Raw genomic sequence first — 17,462 nt, 5'->3', positions numbered from 1 at the left:
AAATGTTGCATGAATGTTTAACATTCTCTATGCTAGAACAGAACAAATAGCCACTCAAACCCATAACTGTAAAATGCAGTAGCTTTTTATGACTTTCATGGAGGCATCCATGTTTGTTTTTCCCCGACTTTGCATGCCCAACATCCTGAGGTGGAAAATATCATTAGCATTGACAAGGTATCATGAACGTAGCACGACACCCTCCCGTCCAAAATTACTTCAAACCTAAAAAGAACGAAGGTAGGTGCATGCTTTAGTTCCAAGAAAATAGTTACCTGTTAACATTATTTGGCTCCATCTAAGCAAATGACAAATATGCAAATATTGTACAAGTTAGCATTAGAGGAACTCACAGATAGCAATCTTTCTGTATTGGCAGGAATTTTGTAGGAATACGATAACAAAACATACCAGAAATAAGATAAGAAGCCACATGAAGATATTTTCTTGGCCTTCTCTCGTGTGGTACACTTTTTTTCCCCCTTTTCCTAATTTACTCATAATATTTGAGTTTGTTTGGCATAAAATGGAAATCCACCGTTGTTGATTAACACATTCAGTTCAAATATAACGATGATAATGAGTAAGCCGGATGTTTTCCCTCAGCTCACCATCTTTATTGATTACTTTTATCTAATTAACAGAGTTGGCGAAATGTAAATTGAGTTTAACACAGCCCTCAAAATCGCACAACGTAGCATTCACTTCCATGAATGGTTAATCATTATCTCAGCCATATATAACAATTATACACCACTATGACGGGTTATATAACATGACTGCAGGACGATAGTGCAAAGTATGACAAAACGGAGGCTCTGTAAGCAGGACTACATGATACAACCTCCGAGTATTCTCCGAGATGTCGGTGCTTTCCTCCAGTGTAACACATGCATGCCTATGCACGCATGATTAGAAATGGTTTCTAGTTCCTTTCACCCAGTAGAAAGCCATATGATGTGCATTTTCAACCATGCACCATTAAGATCTACCTTACCCCTTACCCACAGCATAGTGCTCAAGGTGACTGGAACCACGTTAGGCAGTTTTATTACTTTGTAAAGGCCAGTGTATACGAGGGCACTAAAGAGAAAGGCATGGATCACATAAAAACTTTACATTTTGGAGGCAGAGCTAATAAAATCACGCTAATCAGTCCGTACAGGATTTCGCTGAGTTTTTTTTTTTGGTTTTTTTTTTGCAATTTTGGTGGCCAAAAATGCTTGATTTTGCTGCTGCTTTTTTTCCTTCAAAATTTGTGAGTTTTTTGGGTTGTTTTTTTTTTTTCCCTACAGAAACTACTTCAGTTGGTGAAATTGCAATTGCACGGTCTTTCACAGTGATGTTAATTGGCAAACGAGACCTTTTAGCTGTACTCATTTTCAACAGACGTGAATCGAAGAGGGCTTTGGGTGAATGCGCTTTGTGATGACATCACATGACGCGTCTTGGCCCAAATCTGCGGAAAATCTGCCACAATTTCCAAAAGTTGCAAGCTCCCCCGAATATCGCGGCGTATCCGATCGCAAACTCACAAAATCCTGGAGGGACTGGCTATTACAGCGAATGGGAGAAATACCACAAGTGGAGATTTTGAGTGTGTAGTCTACATTTTCTTCTTGTTCTAATGGCGGTTTTCCCCAGATCAACTTCTTTACTGATTACTTTAGGCACATTAATTAAATGTAAATTGAGTAACTTGTGTACACTAAGCGGGGAGCGGAGGGGGCACAGTGGCTTAGTGGTTAGCAAGTTTGCTTCGCACCTCCAGGGTTTGGGGTTTGAACCCCCACCTCCGCCCTGTGTGCAAATGGGTGTGTGAGTGTCTGTGGGATTGTGCCCTGTGATGGGTTGGATTGGGTTGGGTTGGCACCCCCTCCAGGGTGTCCTCAGCCTTGTGTGCAGATTTCCCTGGGATAGGCTACAGGCTCCCAGAAACCCTATGTAGCATAAGCAGTATGGAAAATGGATGGATGGAGTATACAAAGTGCAGCCTATATTCCTTATGGAAGAAATGTGAATGGATGAAACAAAAATAAGAAGAAGAATAATAAGCAAGTTTTAGATGCAGAAATGTGAGGGGGGGGGGATTGTGCTTTCTGTAGATTGCTCTGTAGCACCACCTTCTTTCAGGAATTTACACAAACATCGAAAAACAGACATTTCCCAGGCAAAATGTTTCTTCTCTTTAAACGTGGAGAATGTCAGAAACATATTTAAAATGTTAACCCGTGTTCTTTTCTTTGTTTTTAAAGCCAACCCTATCTCAGCCCTGCCTAGAGAGAAAACTAGAAACTATGTTTGTTCACAAAGTCTTACCTCAGTGTTGGCTTAAACCAGCCTGGTCCAGTTAGCAAGACTTATCAACACTGTAGCTTGTAGAACAGGCTGTAGTTTACTTCAAAGAAGTTAGCACTTTTATTTGAAATGAATTCACACTGAACATGAAACTACGTCATGTTTTAGACTACAAATAATACTCCTAATCAAGTTCAGCTCCAGAAAACAGCGTTTTAACAGTCCTAGTCTAACATTACTTCAAAATGTAGTCTAATCAATCAGTGCTGAATACAGTCAGGAAACTTGGCTATGGAAGCCATGAAACCTGAACAAACAAACAAACAAACATGCTTATTTCTTTTTCTTTTCTTTTGGAGGGGGGGTCGAATAAAGTGTGAAAATACAAAAAAAAAGTGATTAGGACAGATATCAAACGCTTTTCCGTGCGTTTAAAGCTTCGTACTGGTAAGGAAAACGCTACGTGCAACACTCCAGTAAATAAACAAACAAACAAAGTAACGCGCGTGCTCACCTTTGAAGTTCACGCGACACGCAGTGGGTCTTCAGAATCCGTAGCCAAGTCCTGCGCTCAAAACAGCTTCACATTATCCTTGAAAAACATTGAAATGTCCTTTTTTTTGTTCCTGGAAACACCGGGAGGAGATGAATACAGCGCTACGCGACTCCGCAGCTGTAAATCCGTGGACTCTGTCTCTCTCTGAAAAACTGCCGAAGTACACCGGGGCTTTTCCGTGATCACATGACCTGGGTAACAGGTAGGGAGAAGTGACGCGGATGTGCACTGCACCTGAAAAGCTAACAAACAACAGCTTTCTCCCCAAACTGGTTTATCTGCAGCTGCAGCATCTGTAGGAGAACAGCAGCAGGGTAAGAAAACTCGCCTCTCCCCCGAGCACGGCTCTGATAGGCTGCTGAGCAGGACCGAGCTCGTTCGTGTCGGAATACAAACGCAAAACACCAAATAACGCAAATTAGCGACTGAGAACCAGCGAAAGAAAACACAAACAAACCAACAAAAAGTTAGGAATGGTTAAGAGTGAGTGGGCGTGGCTATCGGATCACTTCATTGAATATATAATCAAACGGAAATGACGAGTAGCTTGTTAGAATTCCTACGAGTTTTCCCATACGGGAAGAGAAGGAAAAAACGTGCACTTCTCTCTCTCTCTACCCCTCTCTCTCTCTCAAAAGCAATCCATTCCCTTCCCTTGCCTTCCTTAAGCTCATGATCACTGTTTTTGCGTCGGTTTAATCCATGTTTAAAACCCTGAGGTTTTCTCAAATCTTCCTCAAGTGGCCATCATGTGTCTGAGTTAAACGAGCTGTTAAATTTGTGGTGATTTGTATGTGTGTGTGTGTGTGTGTGTGTGTGTCACTGTCACTGTGGGCATGCTTTTATGTCTAGATAGCTTGGTAGGAACCAAATGTCCCCACAAGGATACCAATACCTGACGGGTTTGACCTTGTGGGGACATTTGGTTGGTGTGTGTGATTGAGTGAGTGAGTGAGACAGTGGGCATGTTTTTACATCTTGATAGCTTGCTGGGGACCACATGTCCCCACAAGAATACCAATATCTGACAGGTTTAATTTGGTGTGTGTGTGTGTGAGTGAGTGAGTGAGAGAGAGAGAGAGAGAGAGAGAGACAATGGGCAAGCTTTTATATCTTGACAGCTTGGTAGGAACCAAATGTCCCCAAAAGGATTCCAATACCTGACATGTTTGACCTTTGGTAAGTACCCACATGGAAAATGGCTTACTTAAAAAATAAAAACAAAGTAAAAAACTAAGGTTCCCAAAAGACAAGGTTCACTTGGACTGTAGGTGTTAGCTTAGCATTAATTAGCTTCAGTAATGGAGGGGGGGGGGGGTGATTTTTGGATAGGGGATAGCTAAAGGATTTTTGAGGGGCGAAAGTGTTGTCCTTGCCCCATGGACTTACAGATGCTCTTTTTTTAATTTCTCTCCCCTCATTTGTTTCTCTCTATGCAGCCAGCATTTCCAACACACACGACGCACACCCATATGTGCATACGCTGTCCTTCTCAAAGCCTTCTCATTTTCTATAAAGACATGAGCAGAGGGGGGTGGCTGAAGAATAATGATGGCTGTCATGGAAAGTGAAACAGGTCTGTGCCTGTACGCTTTACATGCTGAGTATTCCATAATTGGAGCCCTTTGTTCGGGTGGAACAGCAATAATCCAGCACTTCTGTCATTCTCAATGGAGCTGTCACACTCCTATTCACCAAATCCTGAAAAATGGCTGGATGAAAGAAGACCGCATCATACTCAACAGCTCGAACTGTTTTATACAACATGCAGGTGAAATCAATATTCATTTTCAGTTTTACAGAATATTGTTAGTCCATCAGTGATATACTGAAAAACTGGAAAAAAAAAACATAAAAAGTAAGAAAAGAAGTAAACATAGATGCCATTGAGTCAATGGAAGGGCTAGATTTAAATTGTTTAATGTTGCCCTCTACTGTCTAAAAATATAACAACACCTAGAGTAAATAAAGTACATTAACACAAACCTCTTTGTATATTGTACTGTATATTGACCACATTTACAGTTGTACTGGTCATTGTTTTCACTATTTGCTCGTGCATGTTGTGTCCTGAGCTGGTGCACAATGCTCACAGTGAGCCATGAGGTGAACCAGATGCACAGTCAAGAAGCAGAGAGAGACGCTATGTTACGAGGCAGCAGATAAAAGGAAAAGAGGGAGGAGAAGGCTGTGAGAGGAAAATAAAGGGGCTATTTTTAGACGTGCATAATGAGCCGATTTTCTTTCCCTTTCTTTCAATGGCGAGCTAACTGGATGCTGTCAGTATGATATATTGCAGAAGATGTTTTACCTGTGCAGAAAATCATTACAGCCCTGGTTTATAAGTCTAAAAAAGTATTTAAAAAAAAAAAAACAAAGCCTCAGACCAGGGATACTTACGTTTTTCTGGGGTGTTAAGTTATTTTAGGGTGCATAGACGGTGCCATTTCTTTTGGCCTGGAAGTCTATGGTTCCCCAAATCAGCAGGGCTCTATGGAAAACTCTACTGTGGATACTAAACTAGCAATTAAGTTGTGAGTGTGGCTTTTCTTTATCCTGATCCAGTCTGAAAGGGTTTTTGGTTAGTGGGCCAACAAAATTGCTGGTTTATTCTGAATGGTCGGTTTGCTGTTCAGAAGCATATAATGCCGGGGCTTTGCTGTCTGTAGTGAAAAGAGTCTTTGTCTGATACAACACTGCTGTCCACAAGTATTGGGTCAACGAGGGTCAAGGCTGATATTCTTTTGTATACTCTACAGAAAGCTCTATGGCTTGTGAAAATGATGGGATCATGTCGTTTTAAGCATGTGAGATTTGTCTTGTGAATTTCTAGCAACGGTCCAGTCAAATACTGTACCTAAGAAGAATATGAAGACCGGTACCCTAAGAGCACAGCATGATTTCTCTTCATTAGTGTCCTGATTTTAAGAGCTAGAAGATGAGAGATAACTGATTAACGTGCTAATCAGCAACAGAAAAAAAAAATAATAATGATGTTCTAATGTTGTGGGAAAACCTGTATGACTTGTTTAAAACCTATTAAACATTTTGAGCGTGATCCGAATACAAGTATTCACTTCTAAGTTCGTAGTTTTGTAATAAATTCATAATAAATTCATAAATGCTTCGGATAAAAGCGTCTGCTACATGAATAAATGTAAATTCGTAGATTTTGATAAATTATGTTATGAAAGCATTGTCCCAGTGATCTCTCTCTCTCTGTCTCTCGTTCTCAAGGTTTGACTGTTTAAAGGATTGGATTTTTAAATGAGATTTTGTAATCTATTAAATCACAGTACGCTTACATTAGAGTTATTCCACTGAGTGGCTGAGTTTTTATAGCTGGTTGACACCAAATAATAGACTCTGTGAAGCAGAAAAAAAAATCCAATAAAAATGTTATGAATCTTTCATCAGTGTGAATATTGTCTTTTAGCTAACCTTTAGGGTCAGAATAACAGGCTACATTTCTTCATACTGAACCAATATCAAACTTTTTATGAGCTATTAAGACTTGATAGAATATTTATTATTTAGAATTAAACCCATGCAAGTTAATATACAGTATCTCACAAAAGTGAGTACACCCCTCACATTTTTGTAAATATTTGATTATATCTTTTCATGTGACAACACTGAAGAAATGACACTTTGCTACAATGTAAAGTAGTGAGTGTACAGCTTGTGTAACAGTGTAAATTTGCTGTCCCCTCAAAATAACTCAACACAGCCATTAATGTCTAAACCGCTGGCAACAAAAGTGAGTACACCCCTAAGTGAAAATGTCCAAATTGGGACCAAAGTGTCAATATTTTGTGTGGCCACCATTATTTTCCAGCGCTGCCTTAACCCTCTTGGGCATGGAGTTCACCAGAGCTTCACAGGTTGCCACTGGAGTCCTCTTCCACTCCTACATGACGACATCACGGAGCTGGTGGATGTTAGAGACCTTTTGCTCCTCCACCTTCCGTTTGAGGATGCCCCACAGATGCTCAATAGGGTTTAGGTCTGGAGACATGCTTGGCCAGTCCACCACCTTCACCCTCAGATTCTTTAGCAAGGCAGTGGTCGTTATCCTTCTGGAATACTGCCCTGCGGCCCAGTCTCCGAAGGGAGGGGATTATGCTCTGCTTCAGTATGTCACTGTACATGTTGGCATTCATGGTTCCCTCAATGAACTGTAGATCCCCAGTGCCTGCAGCACTCATGCAGCCCCAGACCATGACACTCCCACCACCATGCTTGACTGTAGGCAAGACACACTTGTCTTTGTACTCCTCACCTGGTTGCCGCCACACACGCTTGACACCATCTGAACCAAATAAGTTTATCTTGGTCTCCTCAGACCACAGGACATGGTTCCAGTAATCCATGTCCTTAGTCTGCTTGTCTTCAGCAAACTGTTTGTGGGCTTTCTTGTGCATCATCTTTAGAAGAGGCTTCCTTCTGGGACGACAGCCATGCAGACCAATTTGATGCAGTGTGCGGCATATGGTCTGAGCACTGACAGGCTGACCCCCCACCCCTTCAACCTCTGCAGCAATGCTGGCAGCACTCATACGTCTATTTCCCAAAGACAACCTCTGGATATGACGCTGAACACGTGCACTCAACTGCTTTGGTCGACCATGGCGAGGCCTGTTCTGAGTGGAACCTATCCTGTTAAACCGCTGTATGGTCTTGGCCACCATGCTGCAGCTTAGTGTCAGGGTCTTGGCAATCTTCTTATAGCCTAGGCCATCTTTATGTAGAGCCACAATTCTTTTGTCAGATCCTCAGAGAGTTCTTTGCCATGAGGTGCCATGTTGAACTTCCAGTGACCAGTAGGAGGGAGTGTGAGAGCGATGACACCAAATTTAACACACCTGCTCCCCATTCACACCTGAGACCTTGTAACACTAACAAGTCACTTGACACCGGGGGGAGAAAATGGCTAATTAGGCCCAATTTGGACATTTTCACTTAAAAAAAAAAATGTAAGGTGTGTACTCACTTTTGTGAGATACTGTGTGTGTGTGTGTGTGTATATATATATATATATATATATATATATATATATTATATACACATTAATTCATTCTACACATACACTGGCAATGGGTAGTACATCCCCTTTGCTCAGTTCTTCACTGTGTGGATTCCACAAGATGTTGGAAACATTCCTTTGAGATTTTTAATCCATGTTCACACGATTGCATCACATGATTGGTGCAGATTTTGCTCAGCTGTACATTCATTCTGCGAATTCTATTGGAATTCTATTGGATTTAGGTCTGGTGACTGGGGAGGCCATTAATGTACACTGAACTCGTTACACTTAAAGTACACTTAAAATGATGGGTGTTTTGTGACATGCCGCATTATCATGCTATATGTAGCCATTATAAGATGATAAATTGTGGCCATGAAGGGATGCTCAGAGAGCGCAACAGTACTCAGGCTGTGGCGTACAAACAATGTTCATTTGGTATTAATGTGCCCAATGTGTGACGTGAAAACTTTCCCCACACCATTACACCACCTCCACCATGCTGGACTGTTGACAAAAGGCAGGTTGAATCTATGGATTCACGCAGTTAATGCAAGATTCTGACCCTACCATCTGCATGACAACATATATCAAGATAAATCGGACCAGGTGATGTTTTTCCAGTCAGTGCTCACCTTAGATTCCTTGGAACCTGATGATCTTCTGTAGCCCTCGACCTGTATCTGAATGATTTATTTATTTTTATTTTTTTTTGCATTGTGCCTCTTCCACATGTTTGGATAATTGCATCAATGAGCAGGTGTACGGCTGTGGCTATATATCATCATACAAAATTCAGTTCCAAGACAACTCCTTTCCCAGACCTTGAAGGCCCAGTGTCTTACACTGGACCATTCACTGTATTCACATTAACACTATACAGTATTTCACTGCTATTGCCTGCCAGGACATACTGACCCGAGGCCTGAGTCTATATTCCAAGAGAGGTTAGGAGTGCGCCGAGTCTTACATCAACATGTGAATGTGTGTGTGCCCTACAATGAACAGGTATCCCATCCAGGGTGTATTCCTGAGATATGCTGTAAATCCATGATGACTCTGACCAGGATAGTTATTGACGATGAATGCATATATAAATATATAAATATAATTTAGTGCTATAATAGTACATCTATAATACCACTTGTATGTCATTAGAGTAATCTAATAGCTTTTGTTAAGCTGTAGGGTTTCAGTCTGGCACTGCTTCTATATAGAGATCTTGCTGACTAGTGATGAATATTCATTACATGAACATGGATTAGAGACTTATAGACTTATAGCCAGGGTATACTGATGCGCAATACATTTGTTTTGAGTGCTCAATTACAAAATGACAATATGTGCAGTTGTAAGAGATTGATATCCATCCATCCAGTTTCCATAATGCTTATCCTACACAGGGTCGCAGGGGAGCCTGGAGCCTATCTCAGGGATAGCAGGTCACAAGGCAGTGGACACCCTAGACAGGGTGCCAACCTATTGCACGCTACGGACAATTTGGAAATGCCAGTCAGCCTACAACGCATGTCTTTGGACTGACGGAGAAAACTGGAATACCTGGGGGAAACCCCCGAATCACAGGGAGAACATGCAAACCCTGCACACACAGGGCGGAAGCGGGATTCGAACCCCCAGCCCTGGAGTATTACATTCTGATAGCAGTGGTGGGTTTTGGAAGTAGTGTCGCAGGTTTGGGTTTTGTATGTTAAATTGACACAGATACATATTTGCTTTCATATTTATTATTTTAGCAGATGCTTTTATCTAAATCCACTTACATCTGAAAGTTTATACCAATCCAAGCATGTAACTGAGCAGCTGAGGGTTATGGGTTGTTGCCCAAGAGATCAGAAGTGGCTTTCTGGCAATCCAGGGACTTCTGGTATTTCAGTTTCTAATCTTAGCATCACTATTTCAGAACCGTACAGTGAGCACGAAAGTTTGCATAACCTTAGGACAAAATGAAGAGGACAACGAAATGCCATTTATGTCAACAAGAAATTTAGCGTGTTCGATTTCCTTGTTTATCAGATAACAAAAAATGTTCAATAGTGTAATTTAGGATATTAGGACATTAATTGTGAAAGTCAATCTTTTTCGTATCTTCTTAATCCTCTGAGTTGTAGTATTTATGATATTGATAGACAGGTACAGTGGTACCTTTGATCAAGAGGTTGTGTTACTGTCTGTGTGGAGTTTTGTATGATCTCCCTGTGGGTTTTCTTCAGGTCCGCTGGTTTTCCTCCCGAGACACAGAATCATGCCAGTAGGTGGATTGATGACTCTAAATTTGTCCTGGCGTCCCATCCAGGGAGTATTCCCACCTCATGCCCAGTGTTCCGGGATAAGCTCTGGATCCACCATGACCCTGAAAATGAGGTTAGTGGTTAGCACGTTTGCCTCGCACCTCCGGGGTTTGGGTTCAGTTCCCACCATGTGCTTCAGTAGTTTCCTCTGCAGGTCCAAAGACATGCATCGTAGGCTGATTGGCATCTCTAAATTGTTCGTAGTGTGTGAATGTGTGCACGATTGTGCCCTGCAATGGGTTGGCACCCCATCCAGGCTTTCCCCCGCCTTCTGCCCCGAGTCCCCTGGGATAGGCTCCAGGCTCTCCACAAACCTGTGTAAGCGGTAGGGAAAATGGATTGATGGCAGGAATCTTCTAGACAGCATTTAGAGTCCTTCTTTCACTTCATATTCCTCGCCACTAGATGTCGCTACAGCTGAGCATTTCGTTTTCTCACAGGTCCTCACAAATCAGTTTTCCTTGAGCAGTGGGCTATTTTTTCCTGATGTAACCCGCCTGACCAAACTCATGGATGACTTGCTAATGAATTAAGTAGAAGTACAATGTGTTTAGGCAGAAAAATGTTCAATACACAGACTTTCCAGAACAGGGCCTGAGAACCGCTGCTACCTGATCCAGTAGTGTAGTTAAAGTGTGACTCTATATCTAACCCTGACATTTGTGCTATAAATCTGTTCCATAAAACTGTTCATCTCATGTCAGCAGTGTGTGTGTGTGTGTGTGTGTGTGTGTGTGTGTGTGTGTGTGTGTGTGAGCACACAGTAAATGTGTGCAGTCTGTGTTTATATAGAATGGTGACGCTGAACGTTTCCACATATGGTATTGATAGTGCATTCCTTGCTGTTTAATGAACTTTCATTCCTTCTTGTTTGACAGGAAGTCCAAACATTTTCCTTTTTTCTTTTCTTTTTTTTTTTACTTTTCCATCTCGCCTTTCTTCCATCATTCTCATTAGCTGCCTCACATTTATTCTTTGACTCAAAGTCTTAGTACCTACACAGACATGTTAATAAATTAAAAGGCAGGCAGTATGTATATTCACATTTGAGGTACTGTACAAACAGAGAGATCTTAGTTATCATTAGTTAATGTTGTAAGTAAATTACTTACGCTAGACGTATCATCATCTAGCCACAATTCCCCATTCTCACCTGTTTGGCAAATCAGGGGCCTCTTCTATACAAGGCTAGTTTGAGGTATTTTGGGGATTACAGTATTACATCTCACATGTTTTGTTGCCAGTCACAGCATGGTTTTGAAGCAGAATCGTCTAATAACCTTTGTTATTATACAGGTTCAATCAGTGAAAAAAATGTATATAAACAGAGGAACGCTTTCTTACAGAGTAAGACTACAGAAATACAAAATTTGTATTCATTGATTATAGCTCAGTGAATATATCTTACTTAGTGGTGTTACAGAGAGGTCAGTGTGTTCCAGACTGAAACAGACTGCGTGTTTAGTGATGAACGTGGCACATGAGAGCTGCGTCTAGTTTACACAGAGACAGGAATGCACTTTCATGTACGTGGGCACTTCACCTGGTTCGCAAAGCTTAGCACAGCCACATCAACTCATCAGAGGACTGTTTTGAATGTTTGCTGTCTGGGACATAAATACTGCTAGAAACCATTAACTGAAGACGTGTGCTCATTAATAATACATTTAGAAGAGAGCCCAGTCATCGTCTGGAACATCAGAGCTGGGTTATTTCCCACGTCTACTGGCAAAACACAAACATTTGTCCAGCACCTCTTCCGTAACTCTCAAAGAACACTCAGGCTTGTGATTCAGTTTTGTATACATTCTCTAGGAGCAGTAAGGTAAGGTTTCTTTAACAACATAATGACTGAGAAATTGTTGTATTTTTTTTATTAATGTTTAGAAATTACATGTGGTTAGGATTTTTGGGACAATCCTACACTATATATACAAAGGTTTGTGGACCTGACTATCACACATATATGTGCTTGTTGAACATCCCATTCCAGATTTATTCCCACTTTCCTGTTATAATAATCTCCACTCTTCTGGGAAGGCTTTCCACTAGATTTTGGAGCGTGACTGTGGGGATTTGTGATCATTCAGCTACAAGAGTATTAGTGAGATCAGGTACTGAGGAGGTCTGGGGTGCAGTCGGTGTTCCAGTTCATCCCAAAGGTGTTCAATGGGGTTGAGGTCAGGGATCTGTGCAGTACACTCCAGTCTTTCTACACTAACCTTGGCACACTATGCCTTCATAGACCTCCCTTTGTGCACAGGGGCATTGTTATGCTGGAACAGGTTTGGGCCATTTAGTTCCAGTGAAGGGAAACTGTATTGCTACAGCATGCAAATACATTCTATACAATTTTGTGCTTCTAACTTTGCGGCAACAGTTCGGAGAAGAATCTCATATGGGTGCGACGTTCAAGTGTCCATATAATGTAGAAACTGTATATATACAGTACATCTAAAGGTCAAGGTGAGGGTGGGGCAGTGGTGGCTTGGCGGTTAAGGCTCTGGGTTACTGATCGGAAAGTCGGGATTTCAAGCCCCAGCACTGCCAAGCTGCCACTGTTGGGCCCTTGAGCAAGGCCCTTAACCCTCTCTGCTCCAGGGGGCGCTGCATCATGGCTGACCCTGCGCTCTGACCCTAACATCCTAACATGCTGGGGTATGCGAAGAAAAGAATTTCACTGTGCTGTAATGTATATGTGACCAATAAAGACTCATTATCTACTGGTAATGAAAGGGAAATGTGAAAACGTTACAGTGTGTTACAATACAAGTCCAGTCCTGATTTATGAGTAGTAAGCATTCAAATTGGCCTGGATCAGAAAAAGGTCAATCCAGATTAAATAACAGATCTGATTTAATGCCAGGAATAATGGAATGCTTTAAGATATAACTCATAAATGTAACTAAAGAAAATGTAATACAGGGTATCCCGAAAGTCTCCATGCTTAGGGGAAATTAACACTTGTTAGCAAAATGTAACTTTAGATACCAAACACCATCTACATTTCTTTGTAAACACACTGAGTCATCTCTCCCAACTTTTGCTCCCAGTTTGGCAGCAGTGTTGTGTGTGATGCGCTCGCCATGTTTCCTGTTAAAGTCCATCGCGACATCGTGACAGCTTCCCGATCCAGCCATGAACACGATCTCAATACGTTCTTCTAAGTAAGTGTTAATTTCCCCTATGTATGGAGAAATTTGGGACACCCTGTTATGAATCAAAGTGACTGAACAGACTGATCATACTGCTAAATCTATCCAGGGAGATATGTTTGTTTTCTCAGACAAGCCCCTTAACAGCTTATATGTGTTTAATTTTCCTGAGCTAATGATGACGCATATTAGACATGTCATCTGATGGGAATCTGGAGTGTTCTCAAAGATTTTAGGTTTGAACCCTGAACCCTGCAGCCCAGTTTGGGCCTGTATGGGTATCACCACAAGCCCCTTTGATGGCTCACACATGGTCTGCTTCCTGTCTCACTGTCTGTGTCTTGGAAAGAGGAGTTCAAACTCAAGAGGGGATGTGAATGTCTGCACACACACAAATACATACGCAGAATCCCAGCTGACCCAGCGACCCTTTCCCTCCTCCAACAAGCACCCTCACTTCCTTTAATCACACACACACACACACACACACACACACTTGTATACACAAAGCTCTACCATATGTCATTTGTAGTGGGAGTCCCTAGGCGATTGGTAACCTTTGACCCTTGTCCCTGTGGACTGATTCCCTCTGTGTATCTCCCATACTCAGTTTCCATCAGTCCTGCCATACTTGACTATTTCAATACTCAGTTTCTGTGAGTTTGAGCACTGGGTACACTGACACAGGGACAGAACGACTCATGCTTATGTTGTAGTTTCATACTGTACTCACATTTTGTCCCTCGCCACTTTACCGTGCTAATGTCTTTTACATTGGTTAGTCAAGTACATTTACATTTAAATTTCCAGCATTTAACAGATGCCCTTATCCAGAAGTGCTTTGTTTAGTCCTCATGCTAGAACACCATCGAGATAAAATCCTGTCAGGAGGAAGTTAGTACACCAAGAAAGGAAAACAAGGAATGGAAGTCAACAGAATTTTAAATCAATTACATAAGTGCTAATGAAGTGTTTGGTGAAGAGCTAGGTCTTTAGTTTTGCTTAAAGACAGTCAGTGACTCCAAGAAGTTCAATCCACCTGGGTGACAGGAAAGACGACAGTCTTGATGCGTGTCTTCCTTGTACCTCAAAAGTCATCATATACTTTAGTTTTTCTTTCCATTTCTTTGTGTCCGAACGACAAATATCCTGGAGTACCTTTATGATTAGAAATACCTCAATAGTTGCCTATCATGGCAAATTCTAAATAGCTGAGACACATCATGTTTTCATTTGATGAAATCCAGAATCTCCATGGTTTTGATTTACAAAGGAGTTTCAATCACATTATCCATGTGCTGCGAAAAAAAAAGAATCCAATATGTAATATTGGATCATTTTCCTCAATAAATAAGTAACCAAGTATAATATTTTTGTCTCATTTGTTTAATTGGGTTCTCTTTATCTACTTTCAGGACTTGGGTGAAAAGCTGATGATGTTTTAGGTGATATGTATGCAGAAATATAGAAAATTCTAAAGTGTGCACGAGTGTTCAAGCACCACTGTACAGACATATTTGCTTGTTAAAGATACAATACTGACTATACAGTTTGCTATTTTCAGGAGGTAACCCCTCACAGTTAGCTGGCTAGCTTGTTGCTAACAAAAGATGGACATGGATCCATGTAAAATTGACTTCATTCGTTGCTCCAACATCCCACTTCCAAGGTAAGTTGAATGCAGCCTACACAGCTGTGTGTTATCCTATAAATTATTAGGAATGTATTCTTCTAAAAAAAAGAAAAAGAAAAAAGTGTTCCAATATCTAATATTTAATAATTAATGTGATCTGTTTCACATCACTGTGTGATTTTTTTTAAATCATATATCCTTATGATGATGATGATGATGATGATTATATGCAGGTAACAACAGAAATATATCTAAGAGAAAAAAGAATGTTTTGTGTGCGTCATCCATGTGTTGGAATTGAAATGGATGCAGACGCGTTTACGAAGTGTGCTGTAAAATGGGCCTTACTGACTGCCACATTTTCATAGTTTCACTGCTGTTACCACAATATTAGCTTTGTTTTTATGAATCTCCATGTGGGAATACCATTAGTTTTATTCTTGTTTCTGCCTTTACTGCATGTTTTCCTTTATGTTGTCCCCATTCCAACAGATATTAGGAGTATCATCTTTATTCATCTTTATCCCTACTTTTGTGCAGCTTTCTATTCTAGAGTGCCAATAGCTCCCCTGTGGAAAATCTTCCTGCTAAATTTGTCATGTATGAGTGAGTGAGTGAATGGGTGAGTAAGTGGGTAAGTGAATGAGTGAGTGAATAAGTGAGTGGATGAATGGGTGAACGAGTGGGTGAGTGAGTGGGTAAGTGAATGAGTGAGTGGATGAATGGGTGAACGAGTGGGTGAGTGAGTGGATGAATGGGTGAGTGAGTGGGTGAGTGAATAAGTGAGTGGATGAATGGGTGAGTGAGTAGGTGAGTGAGTGGGTAAGTGAATGAGTGAGAAAATGGGTGAATGAGTGGGTGGGTAAGTGAATGAGTGAGTAAATGGGTGAGTGAGTGAGTGGGTAGGTGAACGAGTGAATTAATGGGTGAGTGAGTGGGTGCGTGATTGGGTGGGCGAGTTGGTAAGTAAATGTGTGAATTAATGGGTGAGTGAGTGAGTAAATGGGTGAGTGAGTGAGTGAGTGGGTGAGTGAATGAGTTAGTGAGTTACATGCCAGTTCCATGAAGTGCTTCACATATAAAACTAGAAAAAAAAAAAAGGGCTACAAGAAATACTGTGTAAAATGAAACAGGAACTATAATTCCCATGTCTCTGTTATTTGGCAGGGGTCATGATGAGGGCATGGGAGCACTGATTTCTCACAGTGGTAGCATGTAATAAAGGCTGACATGCTAAAATCAGAACAACAGTTATTGTTATGCCATGTCATTTAAAGCACCTTCAAATAATTAGACAAACCGGTTTTAATTTGTGTATTAATATTATTTATTTTTTAAATGTTTTAAGAGTTGGTGCTTTTTGTCATGCTATTTATATGTTTTTATCATGTGCATTAAATGCAATGTTTTTAGGTTTGTTTAGGATAGGCACATTAATCTGCTATGAAAGGGGATTTAATAATAATAGTAGTAATAATAATAAGAAGAAGAAGAAGAATTAGTATGATTATGATGATTATGATTATTATTATTACTACTGCACTATTATGTATATACAGTATAGATTTATCATCTTTTACCATTCGAGAAGATGCCAGTAGCAGCCATTGTGTAAATTTGGAGTGTAAACGGGGAAATGATGCGTCTTTTCTCGCATTCAATCTTTTATTTGATCAACATTTAATGAGACGCGCTTGCGACATTTTTTTGCAGTGTATCCTTCATCTCAGCTGTCGTCATAAAGCGACTGAGGACCAGAGCACGGAGGAAGGAGGGATAGTGGAGCAGGGATGGAGGAGGAGGAGAAGGGGGAGGAGGAGGTGTCTTCTATGAAAAGCCTCTAGGGCCAAAACACACTCTTATTGACCATGTAAAATAAGCTTACTAGGAATCTGATTTGACAGTTACTTCCCATGATATACATTGTAATATATATATATTATATTATATATATCTCATGTAACATACATAAGCATACATATAAAACATACATAACGTGTGTATATAAATAAAACAATTAAGTTGAACAGGAAAAAAGTAGAATATTTGGAATAATTTATGTACATATACAGACTACTGATAAATGGGGGGGGGGCAAAGTGACTGAGTAAGGTATTGGTCCACCACAAGCCACCTGAACAGCTTCAATGTCACTTGGTATAGATTCTGGAACTGTACTGGAGGGATGAACAGCATTCTTCCAAAAAGATATTCTCTTCAATTAGTGTTTTGATAATGGTAGTGATGAGCACCTGTCTAAAACAGTAAAATCTCCCATATGTACTCAATAGGTATATGATTTGGTGTCTGTGAAGGTAAATGACATTGTTTTCATACTTAGCAAACTAATCAGTGAGCCTTCATACCCCCAGTCTAATCAGGACAGAAATGTTTCATTGTAGAATGAAGGTGATCAGTCAGAATAACTATGTACTGATTAGCAGTAAGAGACAAGCAGAGACAAGCAGACCCTATAGAGTAT

The 17,462-nt window shown here is 40.7% G+C and overlaps 1 protein-coding gene across 1 annotated transcript in view; it reads right to left on the bottom strand.

The window, feature by feature from the left end:
• The window catches only part of plxnb2a.1 (plexin b2a, tandem duplicate 1), a 115,271-nt gene extending 111,970 nt beyond the window's left edge, over positions 1-3,301 (bottom strand). The window contains exon 1 of the mRNA XM_053650555.1: positions 2,813-3,301. The gene's annotated coding sequence lies outside the window, so the exon portion shown is untranslated. The remainder of the gene's footprint in view (positions 1-2,812) is intronic.
• Between the last annotated feature and the right edge of the window lie 14,161 nt (positions 3,302-17,462).

This window comes from Ictalurus furcatus, chromosome 19 (assembly GCF_023375685.1).
Source record: "Ictalurus furcatus strain D&B chromosome 19, Billie_1.0, whole genome shotgun sequence".
Classification (NCBI taxonomy): domain Eukaryota; kingdom Metazoa; phylum Chordata; class Actinopteri; order Siluriformes; family Ictaluridae; genus Ictalurus; species Ictalurus furcatus.
This window is presented reverse-complemented; position numbering and strand designations above follow the sequence as displayed.